Genomic DNA, 15,985 nt, shown 5'->3' with positions numbered 1-15,985 from the left:
CTGTAAAAATACAGATAGATCCTAGCACTAGATTCAGGAAGGGCTGACTTTTATTTAGCCTAAATTTCATTTAGAAATCAGAGTTTCATTTAGTCAATGATAGGGAGGTAGCCAGCAGGTAACATATTTAAAACTTTGGTTATTCATTCAGCATGTTAAGCAATCTTAATCTAGTAGCAGCAAGCCAGATAGATTAGAAGATGTAGAAACAGGAAAGAAAGTACATTGCAAAAGTAATGAGCAGAAATGGTGGAAGGAAGAGGCGCATGTAAAAAGCACTTTAGAGATTAACAGAACACGGTGCCTGATTTGTTGAAGGGTGGGGCAAGAAATAAAGGAGTCAATGATGGTTACACATTTTTTAAGCTTGAGTTACCGAAGCTTCTGGAACAGAGAGAGGATAGTCAAGAAAAGAATTTGGAAGAGAAACTGTCTTATTTTGGACATGTTGAATCTGAGGGGTTAATAGGACATCCAGAGTCAGATGGCCAGTAGGTAGCTGGAATTGAGAGTCAAAAGTGAAAATGGAACGGGAAATACATTTTTGGAAGTCATTTTCTTTTAGGTAATAAAAGAAGTTGTGAGGGTGGATGTGGCGGTTAAAGGGGAAAAGAATGGGAGAGGAGAAAAGAGGAGAGAGCTCAGAACAGTGACTTGCAGAACAGCTGTTCTGAGAGTGTGGAAGAAGGACGACGGTGTCCTGAAGGGAATGGAGAGTCTGTTAGAAAAGTAGAAGATCCGAGAGAAAATGGAGAGGAAGCCAAGGGGGAAAAAAGTGTCAAGAAGCAACTGACATTACAAAGAGGTCAAAGAGTGGCGCACGAGGGTCAAAGGAAAAAGAATCTCTGTGACCTGGTGGGGCTAGACACTCAACTCCAAGGAATGAGTGGGTAGGAAGGAAGTTAAGACAATGAATACAAATTCTTCTTTTGAAACATTTGCTTGGAAGTAGTAGCCACTGAAGGCATTGAAACAAGATTTGTTTGTTTGTTTGTTTGTTTGGGGATGGGGAGATTTGGTCATGTTTATTGACAACAACTAAGGAACCAGAGGAGATTAAGATGTTCAAGAAAGGGGAGTGATAATTAATAGGGCAAGGCTTAGGATTAGTCAACTGAGATGAGATCAAGGTCAGAGATTCTTTTACAAAAGAGGCGTGCCTTCCTCGAGTTAGGAGTAAAGAGAAGGTAGATAAGAAAATAGAGAAATCTTGAGGTGGAGGCCTCCATAAATCCAAACCTTTATAAATTCAGAGATCTAGGCCATCAGCTGACAACATGGGAGATCGGAATCAAAATTTTGAGAGTGTAGGAAATAGTTAGCTGTTACAAAAAACATGAAGAGTTGTTTTGGTTTGTTTTTTTTTTAAAAAAAAGATGGCTAATAGCTTGCCCAATCTAGAATGAAACCTAGAATTTGCTTCATGGACTTTAAGCTGACCCAACAGGTATAATTTGGTGACTTTCTTTAGAAATGGTCAGAAACAAAGAAAATAAAAAATGGGCAATAAAAACAGATCCACAATGGGTGATCTCAACATTGGTGTTATTAGACAGAGACTTTAAAATAACTGATCAATATGATCAAGAAAATAAATGAAAAAATTTACCAAAGAACTAGAATCTATAAAAGTAACCGCGGTGCCCTGGCTGGTGTGGCTCAGTTGTTTGGATATCATCTTCTGCTCAAAAAGGTTTCAGGTTTGATTCCTGGGCACAAACCTAGGTTTTGGCTTTGATCCCCATTCAGGGTTGAAGATTTTAACAGACCTTTCTCAGAAACTAGATTTAACACAAGTAAACTAAAGCAAACATCAGCAAACCAGGAAAGTCATAGAAAATTTGAAACATATAATTCACAAATTTGAACTAACTTAAGTGTTCTAAATACTATACCCAACAACTGCAGAATAGATATTTTTTATGTTCACACAGATCTTTTATTAAATTGCTCTAATGCTGAGCCACACAACAAATTCACTTCAAAGAACCGAGAGCATACAGATTATGTCTATGATTAAAATGGAATTAAGCAAGAAATCAATAACAAAAAATAAGTTGAGCCTGGCCAGTGTAGCTCAGTGGTTGAGTGCCAACCCCATGCATTAAGATAAGAATGCCAAACTCAAAGGCTAACACAGGCCAAATAATCAAGGTTTAAGTTTATGTGGGCCACAAAAAAAAAAAAAAAAAACCAACAAAAGCTTCAATTTTCATAGAAACATAGGTTTATTTTGATGGAGACATGCTGAATACAAAGGGCTGAAATAAATGAGTAATTGCTAACATAAAGCAATAGAACATTTTAATAAAAATATTTTTTTTCTTGAACATGAACACTGAATAACTGCACAAATTAATAAGCATAACACAAATAAACCTATTTTTCTTATGCTCTGAAACTTAAGTATTTCCTGTTGTGCACACCAAACAAGTCAGTACAAAATTAATGATGTGGCAATCGGCTGCTAAAATATTCATTGCTAGTATTAGTGGAGAGAAATGGTGTGCCTGCACGTAAGGCACATATGGGAAATGAATGCAACATGATTATAGTAATCAGTCATTAGTGAACATTGTAGTTTGTTATTAATAACTAGAGGCCTGATGCATGAAATTCATGCAAGAGTAAGACCTTCCCTCCCCTGGCTGTCAGCACTGGCTTCCCTCTGGCACCTGGGACCTGAGCTTCCCTCACAGCCCAGCTTCCTCTGGAAGGATGTCTGGTCTAATTAGCGTATTACACTATTATTTTTAGAGATTATGTATAACATGCTATTGTAAAAATTTAGTTATGAAATTTTTATTAAAACGTTTCTTACATACTGTTATATTGGCTGGGCCACAAAGATAGTCATTGTGGTCCACATGTGGCCGGTGGGTCGCAAGTTTGACATGCTTGCATTAAGAGGTCCTGGTCCCAGTCAAGACACATGCTCCATCCCTGGCAGGGGTCATGCAGAAGGCAGCTGACAGATGTTGAAGTATCTCTCTCATTGATGTTTCTATTTCTCTCCTTTCTTCTCTCTCTAAAAATCAATAAAAACATAGGTTTTTTTTAAAATTTGATATTTCCACAATATTATAATATTAGACAATGCACTACTAAATAACCCTTTGGGTCAGAGACAACTTAGTGGAATTGGAAAATATTTCAACTTGGTGATAATGAAAATATTACATAAAAACATGTGATCTGTAGTTAAGGTTACTCTTAGAGGAAAATGTGTAGTCTTAAAATGAATAGTTTAGGAGAAAATATTTGAATAGTAAAGAAGACTAAAAATTAATGATCCATTCAGCTCAATCTATAGATAAATGATTAGAATTAATAAGTAAAATAAGCAAATCTGAAGGAAACAATATCAGTACACAAAAATCAATTGTATTTCTAATACCCACAAAAATAATTAGAAAATTAAATTCTAAACTTGAAACCATATACAATAGCATTAAAAAAAACAAATGCTTAGAAATAATTGTAACAAAAGATGTGCAAGATCTCTATATAGAAACTATAGACATAATTTTAAAATGTTAAAGAAAATCTAAATAAATTGAGCATGTAATATTTTTTTAAATATATTTTATTGATTTTTTACAGAGAGGGAGAGGGATAGAGAATTACAAACATTATGAGAGAGAATCATTGATCAGCTGCCTCTTGCATACCCCCTACTGGGGATGTGCCCGCAACCAAGGTACATGCCCTTGACCGGAATCGAACCTGGGACCTTTCAGTCCGCAGGCCGACGCTCTATCCACTGAGCCAAACCGGTTTTGGCGAGCATGTAATATTTTAAAGATATAAATTTTCCCCATATTTATCCAGAGATTCAATGTAAACCTCCAAAATATCCTAGCAGGTTTGTTGGCTTGTTTTTAATATGGTACTTGACAAATGAATTTAAATTATATATGGAAATACCAAGGGCCAAGAGTAACCAGGACAATCATGAAGAACAAAGCTGGCCAAAACCAGTTTGGCTCAGTGGATAGAGCATCAGCCTGCAGACTAAAAGGTCTCAGGTTCAATTCCGGTCAAGGGCATGTACCTTGGTTGCGGGCACATCCCCAGTAGGGGACATGCAAGAGGCAGCTGATCGATGTCTCTCTCTCATCGATGTTTCTAACTCTCTATCTCTCTCCCTTCCTCTCTGTACAAAATCAATAAAATATATTTAAAAAAAAAAAAAAAAAAAAAAAGAACAAAGCTGAAAGACACCCGCTATCACAAGTTACTATGGTGCCAGGCAATGAAGAGAGGGTGGTATTGGCATGAGAGAAAAATAGATCAACAGAATAGAATAGAGAAACCGGAAACAAACTGGCACTCGAGTTATAACAAAGATGATATTGTGGCACAGTGGGGAAAAGGACAGTCTTCTTGAGCAGTGACTCTAGGTCAGTGGATAACGATATGGAGAAAAACCTCTTAATCTCTAACTCACATGATGAAGAGGAAAATCCAGCTGGATTGTAGATCTAAATGTGAAAAGTAAAACAATGACACTTTGAGAAGATCACACAGGAGAATATTTTCGTGCTATTAAGATATGCAGAGATTTCTTAAACAGGACATGAAAGTCACTTAATCATAAGAGAAAACATTGATAGATTAGACTACATGAAAATAAAGAACTTCTGTTCATCAAAAGATACCATTTTAAGAGAATGAAAAGGCAAACCACGGACTGGAAGAGAAAAAAAAAAGAAGAGAGAGATGCAATATATATTTCTAACAAAGAACTCATTCAGAATGAATAAAGAAGTCCTTTACGTTACTAACAGAAAAAAAAGGGGAGGGGGGAGGGACAGTGAAGGAACTTCGCATGCAGATCACCAGAGAATATCCAAATGGCCAGTATGGACCAGGGAAATGCAAATTTAAACCACAATTAGATGCCACTCTTTATCCACCAGAATGGTTAATAGTAAAACAACTGAGTGTTGATGAAGGTGTGGACCAACAAGGAATCTCATATACTGGTGGTGGGTGGACAAATTGGTGCAACAAATTTGGAAAACTGTTTGATAATATCTACTAAAGCTAACTATATGCATTGATTATGGCCCAGCAATTCCACTCGTAAGTAGATATTCAACAGAAAGGCACACATGTAATCACAAAAAGACATTTAAAATGTTCCTGTAGTAGCCATAATAATAAAAAACTAGAAACAACCCAAAGTCCCTCAACATTAAAGTGGATAAATAAGTTATGACAAATTTACCTAATAAAATGTCATAAAACATTGAAAATTAACTAAGTATTGCTCTATGAAACAACAGGAATGACTCTTATAAAAATAATATTGAACAAAGGAGGTCAGACACAGAGTAATATATATTGGATGGTTCAATTTATATAAGGTTCAAAAACACTGGCAACCATCTCACACCCAAGAGGATGGCTATTATAAGACAAACAAAAACACATAAAATAACAAGTGTTGGCAAGGATGTGGAGAAATTAGAACTCTTTTGCACAGTTAGTGGGAATGAAAAATGATTTAGCCACTGTGGAAAATGGTTCCTCAAAAAATTAAGAATATAAATATTACAGGATGCAGCAATCCTACTTTTGGGTATTTTATGTGTATTTTACCACACTTAAAAATTTAAAAAAAATAAATGAATAAAGACAAAATAAATGTGATGATTGATATCAGTCCAGTGGTAATCACAAGTAATCAAAGAAATGCAAATTTATTTATTTTAATATATATTTTTTTGATTTCAGAGAGAAAGGGAGAGAGAAATAGAAACATCAATGGTCAGAGAGAATTATTGATCAGCTGCCTTTTGCATGTCTGACATTGGGGATCAAGCCTGCAATCTGGGCATGTGTCCTGACTTGAATCGAACTGTGACCTCCTGGTTCATAGGTTGATACTCAACCAATGAGCCACACCGTCCAGGCAAAGAAATGCAAGTTTAAACTGTTACATATATGGGTTCTTCATATTGGCAAAGTTTAAAAAGCATCTTAGAGCCTGGCAAGCATATGGGGAAATTGCCATTATTGTGCTCTGAGGTTGAGATTATAAATGCTGGGCAAAAGACTAATCTTTATCAAAATTCAAAATAAATGTTCCCTTTGATGCAGCAATTTAATTTCCAGGAATTTACTTTTTAAGTAAATAATCAGCCAAAATCCAAAAATATGTCTATTGTAGTATAGTTTATAATAAAATATTAGAAAAATTTCATATACATCAAATCAGATATAATAAATTACATTACTCATATACAATGAAATACACACACACACACACACACACACACATCTGGAAAAATGCTCACCAAATTTAAACAGTTATTATCTCACAGTGGTAGAAGTGAACTGTCTTTATTTAAAAAAAAAAATAAATGTTTTTTTTCTGTTGCCCAGCCAGTTGTTCAATGGTTGAGCATCAACCAGTGAACCAGGAGATCAGGGTTCAATACCTGGTCAAGGCACATGCCTAAGTTGCGAGCTTGATCCCCAGTGGTGGGCATGAAGGAGGAAGCAGATCCATGATTCTCTCTCATCATTGATGTTTCTATCTCTCTCCCTCTCCCTTCCTCTCTCTGAGATCAATACAAAAATATTTCTTAAAATAAAAGGTTTTTAATTGATTTCTTTCTCTTTTTTAGAGAGAGATAGAGGGGGGGGGAGGGAGAGAGAGAGAGAGAGAGAGAGAGAGAGAGAGAGAGAGAGAGAGGGAGAGAGACATGGCTGTGATAGCAGAATGTTGTTCAGCTGTCTTCTGCATGCCCCCGACCAGGGACTGAGCCCGCAACCAGGCCATGTGCCCTGACCTGGAATTGAACCAGCAACCTTTTGGTGCACAGGCTGAAGCCCAACCAACTGAGACACACTGGCCAGGGCTCAGTTTTCTTTTTAATGTTTGAATTTTTGAGTACTGTGTTAAGAAAAAAAACAAAACAGAACAATAATCTGAATGATCTGGTCTGTTTTAGTCATAGGCAACACTTTCACATTCCTGTGTTCGTTGTTGTCATGCTTCCCATTTACTCTACCAACCTCCATGAAAATGGCAAATCAGGCTGAGAAGTAAAGGATGGGGGGCTCTTTGGGGTTTAAAGTCTCTGCTGCATTTACACTGAGTGGTAGACTCCCATGGACCCCCATAGCGATGGGAAGGCCTTCTCCCCGCCCCAGGCACATTGCAAAAGATTAAGTTGCTTTCAGTGAGCTGAAATGTTTGCTTTTCCCCAGGAGCTGAGGCTGGGCCTCTTCCTCTGACCCCCTCTGGAGCAGGAAGGCAAGGCCTTGTCCCCCACCCCCACCCCCCACCCCCCCGCCCCCTTCCCGTTCAGAGTTGTCTAGCTGGGAGCTTTGTATTTGTATAGGAATCTAAGAGCTGGGAGCCATTAATCCTCACTACAATGATAGGTAGCGTGTTCTACCAAAAGGAGTTTGAACCATTCAATCCTAAAGGTAATCTCTCTTCCATTTGCTTTCATTCTAATCAGCAGCTGGGAGATTGGTAACTAGGCAGAAGGAGGCAAGCAAGAGGAGAGAGGAAACATCTAGGACATGAGCCCCGCAAGACACTGCTTTTGAGAACCACACTGCTTTCATACACCACAGACATACGAACCTGAAGAGCTGGAGATTTTGACTTTCTCTCAAGTGGCTGCTGCCAGTATAGACATTTCAGTGACCATTCTCTTCAAAGGGTCAACTGTGGTACCATTCCTACCTTTAATGGTTACAGTTTTGAGAACTGGAGATGCTCCAAGTATTGGCCCCAAAGCTTCAGAAATGGGCTCTGGGACCTAATTGCAAGCAACTCTCTGCCCTGGCCTGCAAGGAGGGCCTTGCCTTAGAGAACTCGAGCAGGAAGCCCAGAGTCACGTGGATTCCCCATGCCACCTCCCTCCTCGTGCAGGGCACCTCCCGCTAATCTGGAAGTCTGGTTATGAGCCAAGGGGACCTGTTATGTAAGTCTGAAAGTTTAAACTCAGGTAAACACACGCATAGCTAAACAAGAGCCTGGTGAAAAGGAGCAAACATCCTATTTCTCTATCTTATCGCCCTTAAAAGCATCTCCCTATCTTTCTGGCTGCCCAAATGGCATGTCATCAAACGAATTTATAAAAGTCCTTGCTGCCTTTTAGGGCCCTTTAAAGGCCATCCCGTGTGTGCAAATAGAAGTGAAAATTGTTATAAGTGCCCATTGTACTCATTGTTGCATGTCTTTCTTATGACCCGCACTGAGGGCCACATCTCCCAGCCCCAGGGAGTGAAGGTGGCTCCTTCCTGGCGCCTGTATGCCTGGGAGGGTCAAAGGCACTGAAAAAGCTCCCCTTTTCCTCCAACCCACAGGAGCCTGGAAGCAGAGGCTGTACCAGAAAGTTCAGTAATGGCCTGAAACAAGGGGGTGAGGGGCAAACTGAGAGAGAAGTGCCAAGGTCCCAGTGATGGGGCCCAGCCTCCAACCCCCAACCAATCCCCAGCCCCCAGCTTTGGGCTTTGCGCTTCTGTTCCCCATCAGCTCTGTGCTGCCAGGAGGCTCCACAGAGAGCTGCAGGGCCAGAGGCCCAGGAGGCAGTCAGGCAGCTGCAAGGCGGGCAGCCTTTCCAGGTGGTGCAGAGAGAAGGAGAGAAGGGACGGAAATGCACCCTGTCGCTGAGAGGAAGGCAGACCGGGCCTCAGGCTAATCCCTGTGAGAACTGTTTGCTCAGGGAGACCGGGCAGAGGTCCAGGAGCCAGGGCCCTGGGTGCTGTCCCATGAGAGAGATAATTCCACCCCCCCCCCCACTCTGCCTGCTCAGTGGGAGACAGCTGGGAACCAGGAGGAGCACTGTCCCTGGGCGCACCGACCCCCCCGCCCCCCCACCTCCAATAAACCGGGGCAGGTGTACAGCTGACACCAGGCCCTATGGGAGGGTTCTGTGTATGAGACTTCTGGAGGGGAAGGCCGGTGGTTTATCTCAATGCCAATTGGTGTATTTAGCTTTGACAAAATGAAAAAAAAAAAAAATAAAATAAGGACAATGCAGTGAGCTTTTCAAAAAGCTAAATGTATTTAATTTAAAGATTGTTCTTACTCTAATTCTGTGTCCAGCCTAATGTTTTGATTTGCTTTACTGATGGAGCCACTAGGTGGTCATTGCTGTTGTTTTTAAAGCCCTTACTGGGCAACTTGTCCAGGTTTTTTTTTTCTTTCTTCTTTTGATTTTTATTGGCCCATGAAAACCCAGCCTTCAGAGGTAAAAAGCATCTAAGGCATGTTTTTGGCCCCTTTCTTCTGCGATTATTCTGCCTGTGTCTTATTTCATAGTATGTACACCTAATATTCATTTCCTTTTGTCATTCAACAGACATTAAGTAAGCATCTACTATGTGTTGGATACTTTATTGAGATACAATGTTTATTTCAGGGGATAAAAGATTTTTATTAAAAAAAGATTTTGATTGTATCATAAAGGAACAACATAAAACAAAAGTATTAAATGGGTATCCTATTTATCACAACACATTTAATCCACGAAAAACTTAATTATGGTTTAGCCAATAACATTTCATCAGTCAATTGCCATTAAGAAACTTTCACTTTGGAAAAACCTGCAAAACAGGAGAAACCAAGATGGCGGCATAGGTAAGCGTCTCACTGCAGCCTCACACAACAATTTCAAAAAATACAACTAAAATATAAAGTGGACATTATCCAGAACTACAGGAGTTGACTGACTGGAAATTCTACAATGAGAAGGAAAGCGAAAACCAGAAGGAAAATCAGAGGAGCTGTAAAAGCTTAAGGTACGGAGACACATTGCATGTGCGGAGAGGACGAAGTTGGAGAGGAGGGGTGGCTGAGTGCCTGGCTGGTGTTCCCTAGCTGGAAGGAGATAAAAGCTCCGGACTGTGCTGAACCCCAGTTCCGACAGCACTGAACCCCAGTTCTGAGCGAGACCCTGGGGACCCAGACACATACAGAGGGAATCTGGGCTGTAAGGCGGAAGCTCAGGGGAGCTGCGAAAGGCAGAGCCCCGGAGTCGTGCACATTTCGCGCAGAGGACAGACTGTTGATTGAGCTGCTGGATTGCCCTAGCAGGAAGGAGACGTAAGCTCCAGACTGCTCTTAACCCCACTTCCAACTGCACTGAACCCCAATTGCGGGCTCGTTGGGGGAGAGACTAGACTGTCTGGTAGCGGGCGAAACTCTAGGGCACCTTTCTCTCAGAGGTGCTTGCAGCGAGTACCAAAGGACACTGAGGAACACTGAGACTCAGGAACCTCATAGGGCGGGGCTAACCGGAAGCCAAGGCTGTAGAATCCACCCTGAAACTCCACCCCATCCAAGCTGAGCACAGAGGCTCTTGCAGTTTTCCAAGTCTAGTCGAATAAGGCTGTTTCCTGGCATAGATACAGCTGATCCTCCCACCCTACCAACTCAGGGAAGCAGCGGAAATGCCGAGACAAGGAAACAGATCACAAACGAAAAAAATGGAGGACAAAAAGCGACTGGATATAGAGTTCAAAGCCACGCTTATAAGGTTTTTCAAGAATCTCCAAGAAAAGGCTGATAAAATAAACAAGACCTATGAAGATATGAAAGGGATCAACTAGAAATAATAAAGGATCAACTAGAAATAAAGAATACATTCTCTGAAATAAAAAATATTATACAGAGTCCTAAAAACAGAATGGAAAATTGAAAAAATCAAGTCAAAGATTTGGAACACAAAGAGCCAGAGGACACTCCTCTGCAGAAGCAGGAAGACAAGAGAATCCAGAAAGTTGAAGATAGTGTAAGAAACCTCTGGGACAACTTTAAGCAAAACAGCATCAGAATTATGGGCATCCCAGAAGATGACAGAGAGCAAGATACCGAAAACATATTGAAAGAAATAGTGACAGAAAACTTCCCCCACCTGGTGAAAGAAATAGACTTACAAGTCCAGGAAGTGCACAGAACTCCAAACAAAAAGAATCCAAAGAAGACCACACCAAGACATGTCATAATTAAAATTCCAAGAGCAAAAGACAAAGAGAGAATATTAAAAGCAGCAAGAGCAAAGCAGGTAGTTACCTATAAAGGAGCACCTATACGATTGTCAGCTGATTTCTCAACAGAAACCATGCAGGCCAGACGGGAATGGCAAGAAATATTCAAGGTGATGAATAACAAGAACCTACAGCCAAAAATACTCTATCCAGCAAAGCTATCACTCAGAATCGAAGGCCAGATAAAGAGCTTCACAAATAAAAAAAAGCTAAAGGAGTTCATCACCGCCAAACCAGAATTATATGAATTGCTAAAGGGGGTTCTTTAGGAAGAGGAAGAAAATAAAGATAAAAATTATGAACAACAAATATGTAACTATCAACAAGTGAATCTAAAAACCAAGGGAATTAAAAAACCTGATGAACAATATTAACTGTTGAATATAATAGAATCAGAGGTATGGAAGGGGAGTGGAGGAGTGGGGGGTGCGGGAAGAGACTGAACATAAACTGTGCACCTATGGATGAGGACAATGGGGGGTGGGGAAAGGGTAGAGGATGGGGTGGGAACCTGGTGGAGGGGGAAAAAAATGAGGAACTTTTATAATAATATGAACAATAAAGATTTATTTTTTAAAAAAGAAACTTTCACTTTAATCATAAAGCCTAGTTGTTTTTTTAGCAAAATTATTATTTAAAAAGTCATGAATCTAAATTCTCCCCAAATTAAAGTGACCACTGCTGCTCTGATTGTCCTTCCTTTTAGTTTCTATCTAGATTCACCAATCCCCAGCCTCAGTTGGAGTGCAAGTGGGAGGCAACTAATCAATGTGACTCTCTCACACTGATACTTCTCTCTCCTCTTTCCCCCACCCTTCCAATCTCTTTAAAATTCAATGGAAAAAAATAGCCTCATTTCTTGGGTAAGGATTTTAAAAAAATTTTTTTCCTTAAGTTTAAGAAAAGACACACAGTGACCCACATGCTCAACCAATTTACACCTTTAGAGGTTTTTCTTGCAACTGATTACAGTTATATCAAATAAACCATGAAAACATCTCAATAGATTTCTAATAGTAATTCAGTCTTCAACACACTGAGCACAATCACATGCCAGGCCAAATAGAAGTTGGGGTATAAGGATAACTAAGACACACATCCCCTCATGGAGATGCTTATGGATCAAGTGGCAACAATTGATAGCAGGACTATCAATCATGGCACCGAGGGGAGTGACAGAGGTGGGCACAGGACGCGTAAGCACAGAGGAGGGCTCTCACCCAGCCCAGGCATGGAGTCATTGGGAACGGTGGGCAAAAAAGGCTTCCCGAAGGAGGAGGTGCCTGGCAAGGTGTGGAAAAGCAAGTGGCAAGTTGAACAAAAGCGTCGCTTCTTTGGAAGCCAGCCCAAAGGAGGCCACCGCCTTTGGCTCAGCTCTACTGACCCCACTCTTCTGGTTCCAGAACTTCCTTTGAGTCCCTCTCTCGAGTGGACCTTACCAGTCATGGTAGACGGAGAATTGAAGTCCTCTTTCATAAGCTTTCTCTTTATTCACTTATTCAAGCAGTTAATTAATTTTGGGAGCTTCCCAGAGTGATTCTAGCACTTCCATCCAAGCTTCAATTAATGAAAAGCCTCGCTGAGTTTGGTCTCCAGAGTGTTTAGATGGATTCTTTCTTGTTTTAACATTGAATAGGCTGCCTCTGAGGCCAGCGGCTTAGGAGGCCTGCTCAGCTGTAACTAGGGATTTTGACCACCAGCTGGGCTTTCAATACCACTTCTGCTCAAGGGCCTGGTCCGAAAGGCTGTTCTTGGCTCAAATAGGCCTTGTCCCACCCCTGCTTCTATAGCCACTTCCTCCGGCAGCCATGTCAACAATCATTCTGTTCTCCCACTCAGTTCACACGTGGAGTGCATTGCCACCCAACTGAAATACTGAAATGAAATCGACGATGAAGATTCTTGGGGGAGGTCTGTGTAATCAAATCTCATGAGAGAACCACAAGGGATCAATGTCAGGGAGGGGCTGTGAACCCGGGGGCATCTCCCTGCAGGGAAGAGCAGGTAGGGGGCCCTGAAGATTCCTTTTAGATGAGGAGACTCTCCAGGCATCATACTTCCCAAACCACACCAGACAGATTTAGTTTGAGAAGAGTGGCAGGAGGAATATAACAGATGGATACATCAACACTTAGGAAGACTAAGAATTGCTTGGAATGGACAGAGCGTATCTTTACACTGAGCAGATCTGCTGAGGCATGTGGCATTACAGTGTTAGTAGTCTCATACAAGCTCAAGTGTAGACCCCTGGTATCCTTATGGTAAAGTATCTTTTTACTTAAGCTAGCTTACAAACAAACTCCTAGTCTGAAACACTATGGTAGGTAAGTAACAAAATAAAACCACTTCTGAGGATGAGAACATGACACAGAGAAGGAAGAGTTGGAGTGAAGAGATGTGGGGAGGACTGAATGAGTCTATGGAAACTCAGGACATAATAGATATTGAGGAGGTTTGAGGTATCTAGACAAAAGCTATAGTGAAGCCTCTAGGTTGCTTAGAAGGCTATTAACGATAGAGTGGAAATAGAATTTGATTTTCAATAATTTTAATATTGCTAGTCCTTCCCCCAATAAAAAGGGAGAGAATTATGACAAGTAAGAAGATATATTTTATTTTTTAAAAATTTGTATACATTGAAAACAATAAAACATTGCTGAGAGAAACTAAAGACTTAAACTTTGGAGGCATTTATCAAGTCTCAATATTGTCAGCACACCAATTCTATTCCCAAATGGCCTATGGGTTTAATGGAATCTCAATCAATGCCAGTAGAGTGTGTGTGTGTGTGTGTGTGTGTGTGCGTGAAAGAGAGAAAGAGAGAAAATTGGCAATCTGATTCTAAAATTTATGTGGCAATGAAAAATATCTAGAAAGTCAGGATAATCTTGAAGGATAACATTGAAAGATTTGTATATCAGATATTGAGATTTATTACAAAGCTACAGTAGTCAAGACAGTATGGTATTGGCACAATGAGATTCAAATAGATCCCTGCAACAGAATTGAGTACCCAAAACAGATCTATACATACAATTACTTTATAACAAAGGGACTCTTGCAATTCAGTGAAAAAAAGAGTGATCCTGGATGAATTGTATATGTCTCTATGGGGGAAAAAAATGAACTTTGACCCCTACTTAACACTACACACAAAAATTTATTCACAATTAATTATAGAGCTTAATGTGAAAGGTAAAATTATGAAGTTCCTAGAAGAAAACATAGAAGAACATTTTCATGATTTCAGAGGTAATCAAAGATTTCTTAAGTAGGGCACAAAAGGCACTGAGCATTAAAAATCAGGTTGATCAGCCCTAACCAGTTTGGCTTGGTGGATAGAGCGTCAGCCTGTGGACTCAAAGGTGCCAAGTTTGATTCCGGTCAAGGGCATGTACCTTGGTTTGCAGCACACCCCCAGTAGAGCGTGAGCAGGAGGTGGCTAATCGATGTTTCTAACTTTCTATCCCTCTCCCTTCCTCTCTGTAAAAAATTAATAAAAATATATTTTTAAAAAATCAGGTTGATCAAAGGACTTGTACACATGCATATAAGCCTAAACAATGGACACAGACAACAGGGGGATGAGGGCATGAGTTGGGGGGGGAGGGGAGTAGGGGGCGATGGGGCGATAAGGACACATATATAATACCTTAAACAATAAAAAAATGAAAAAAAATCAGGTTGATCAATTGGATCACATTAAAATTAAGAACATTTTCTTCACCAAAAGATACAATTAAGAGAGTGAAGAGACAAACCACACAAACCATGATAGGTGTTCACAATACATGTATCTATCATGGCATTAGTGTCTAGAATATATAGAGAGCCTCTACAAATAGAAAAGTATAATCCATTCTTTTTAATGAGCAAAAGACTTAAACAGGCACTTTGCCAAAGAGGATATCCAAATGGCCAATAAGCATCCAAAAGTTACTTAACGTCAGCACTGCATCAGGAGATGCCAATTAAAATCACAATGAAATATTATTATACACCCACCAGAATGACTAAAATTAAAAGGCCAGCATGACAAAATGTTGACCAGCATATTAAGCAACTCGCACACTCATACCTCACTGGTGAGAACGTAAATTCCTACAACCATTTTGGAAAACTTCAGCAATCTCTATTATAGCTAATCTATGCTTTCCTTAAAACCCAACAACCCTACTGCTAGGTTTAAAGAAATCACTGGTGAGTACAAATCAGTTCAACAGTTTAACATCAGCTCAGTGAAATTCAACTTAGTTTCAAAGGAAAATGAACTTCTGCAGGAAGAAATTTGTAGGCAAATAAAGGAAATAGCAACAGAGTTTTGGGATTGGGCGTGGGGCTAAATGGGGGAGGAGGAAGTCTTCCAGGCATCCCTGAGCCTTTCTAGAATCTCAGCACCACTGCTGGAGCCAAGGCTGTGGCTGGAGGTGTTGATGGACAGGCACTCCAAAGCAGTCCTGGGGGAGAGTCCCTCAGCCTGGAGTAACAAATACATTAGAAGCTGTAAAAATAAGGAAAATAGATGATAAGAAAAGAAAAGTCAAGGTCAACATGATGGACCTAGAGGATATTAATCTAATACAGAGAACAAAATGATGGTTGCCAGAGGGAAGAGGGGTTGTCAGAATGGGGAAAATAGCTGAAGGGATTAAAAAGTACAAATTGTGCTGTTATAAAATAGTCATGGGGGTATAAGGTAGAGCATAGGGAATATAGTCAATAATATTGTAATAACTATGTATGGTGCCAGGTGGGTACTAGATTTATCAGGGTGACCACTTGGTAAGTTATATAAATGTCTAAGCACTATGTTGTACACCTGAAATGTATAATATTGTGTGACAACTGTAATTGAGGAAAGCTTTAAATGCAAAAAACAAGCAAAGAAAAGTCAAGGTGTTGAATTCTGTGAGCCAGCAGGAGACATGGTTTCTTGCTCTCTGCAATAAAGTATGTCAGCCAG

The sequence above is a fragment of the Pipistrellus hanaki genome, assembly GCF_964339955.1.
Source record: "Pipistrellus hanaki genome assembly, chromosome: 5".
In the NCBI taxonomy this organism is placed as follows: domain Eukaryota; kingdom Metazoa; phylum Chordata; class Mammalia; order Chiroptera; family Vespertilionidae; genus Pipistrellus; species Pipistrellus hanaki.
Note: the sequence above shows the minus strand (reverse complement) of the source record.